Source organism: Hyperolius riggenbachi, chromosome 1, assembly GCF_040937935.1.
Source record: "Hyperolius riggenbachi isolate aHypRig1 chromosome 1, aHypRig1.pri, whole genome shotgun sequence".
NCBI lineage: Eukaryota > Metazoa > Chordata > Amphibia > Anura > Hyperoliidae > Hyperolius > Hyperolius riggenbachi.
In genome coordinates, this window is record NC_090646.1 from 116,906,123 (window position 1) to 116,908,455 (window position 2,333).

The 2,333-nt window shown below is 46.5% G+C and overlaps 1 pseudogene; it reads left to right on the top strand.

The window, feature by feature from the left end:
- The first annotated feature begins 471 nt into the window (after positions 1 to 471).
- Positions 472 to 585, top strand: LOC137533199 (U2 spliceosomal RNA; annotated as a pseudogene).
- Positions 586 to 2,333: the final 1,748 nt, after the last annotated feature.

The window sequence follows — 2,333 nt, forward strand, 5'->3', positions numbered from 1 at the left end:
TTTCAATATGTCAAAAACACAAGTATGTTATATATGTATTTTTCAATGTTTCATAACTTTGTCAAACAAGGTAAACAAAAAAAGAGGAGTGTGCCAGTTCCCACATACAAGCCACCACCACCACTTGCCAGCAATGAAATGCAGGCTACCTGAAACTCCATCAAGGTGTCTGAAGAACGAAGAATGAGAAGGGAGGGTGGTGGGTGGTATGCGTGAGCTGGCACCTTCCTTTTTTTAAGTTTACCTTGTTTGACAAAGTTATGAAAAATTTAAAAATACATATATAAATATTTGTGTTTCTGACAGATTGAACATTGAAAACTTATTCATAAAATTCTACAATGTTTTTTTTTCTAAAATGTTAAGACAGCAGGTGTCAGGCTGGCAGCAGGCCTGCCTGCCTGCCATTCGTGGTGGTGATGCCACCAATTTCACTGCAGAGCCACACAGTGAAGGCTTGCAAGCAATGGAATCACTTCTTGGCCTTTTGGCTATGATCAAGTGTAGTATCTGATCTTATCAGTTTCAGGGGAAGAAAGCTCTAACACCCCAGAGTGATGAACCGAGGGGGGGGGGGCACCTTGAAGGAGTGATCAAGGGAAGGGTCACCCCAGATCCTCTTGTAGAGATGCCTGCACCAAAGGCAAAGGGGGATGTTCCACTCCGGCAGAACAATGGAAAGGGCCCCGCTTCGGTGGTCCATTGCACATTTTTGTGGGGTGTTTATGCACTTTCACTTTTTCTGTGAATAGGCATAAAGCCTTGCTTACACCTAGTCACTAGTAGAAGGGGAGGCAAGGGTGCAGCTGCTCCTAATCATAATATCAGGAACCAGAGACAACCTGTACGGTGCCATAAAGAAGTTGTGCTGTATACAAAACACCTGTGCCTTCTCAAGTTGTGAATGTAAAAACAATCTCTAATCCAACAAAACTGAGAAGCATTGCACAGAAAATGTTGCTGCAGATAAATTGCAAGTTTGGAGGAGATCTATGGGGGGTGGACATTCCTCTGAAAAATCTAATGGTGATCGGAATGGATCTACCATGGTGCCGGCCGGAGTTCCCAATCAGTGACAGGCTTTGTGGCCAGCGTAAATTCTTGCCTGACCCACTGCTACTCTTGTGTAGTCTTTCAGCTTCCACATCAGTAGATTATGGATGGCTTGAAGCTGTGTGTTGTGGCCACTCTCCAGAAATACTACGAGGTAAAGCATGCACTGACAGAGAAGATTGTGGTGTACCAACCTGTATTGTCAGATGGACAGCTCAGCACAGTGCAGAATTATGAGATCCCACAGTTACAGACCTGCTTTGGTACTTTTGAAAAGTATTCCCCCTGCATGATTGTCATCGTAGTGCAGAAAAGGATCAGCACCAATCTGTACTGCTCCACATCCGGAGCATTTGTCTTTCCTGCTCCCGGTACCTTGGTGGACCACACTGTCACCAACCCCGACTTGGTGGATTTCTTCCTGCTCTCCCACCATGTCAGGCAAGGATGTGGCATTCCCACTCACTATATTTGTGTAATGAACACTGCAAACCTCAGCCCTGACCATCTACAAAGCTTGACTTTCAAATTGTGCCACATATACTCGAACTGGCCTGGGACCATCCGGGTGCCAGTACCCTGCAAATATGCCCACAAGCTGGCTTTCCTGTCCGGGGAGTTCCTTCACCATGAGCCTTCCATTCAGCTGTGTGATAGCCTCATCTTTCTTTAAGTGCTGGGAACAACTGCCATCGTTTTTTGCCCATCGCCCACACAATTACCTGCTTATAGCGAGGGTCCAGTAGTGTTGCCACCCAGTACAGGTCATTCTCCTTTAACCATTTTTATATGGGGGTCCCTCCCCCAACAGGCAAGACAGCATGAAATACCCCATTTGAACAAGGATGGATGCTGAGATAGCCAGCTCCTCTTCCTCCCTGAGGTCACGCCCCCCCCCCCCCCCTCGGTTCATTACTCCTCCTCCCCCCAGTCCCTCAGTGACAGTGTTCTGTCTGTGGAGTAGCACACAGATACAGAGCTGTGCAATACTGCAAACGCAATACAGTGATAACAGAGGCCCTGGAGCCCCACCATGCTACCTAGTTATGCGACCATGCAGCCACGCGAGATTGGGCAGTAACAGGTCTGTAGGGTCCTTAGCTGTGTCGGTGCTTCAACGGAATTGACCAGCTTGGGCATTGTTATTTATTTTAAAAAAGTTGTGTTTTTTTTTTAATGTCAAAGTCATTTACAAGGAAATGTTATTACCAGTAAGTTTGTGTGTTATGCTCAAGTAAACGGACTAGCGTGTCGCCGCTCCGTGTCACGTGTACCAGAGG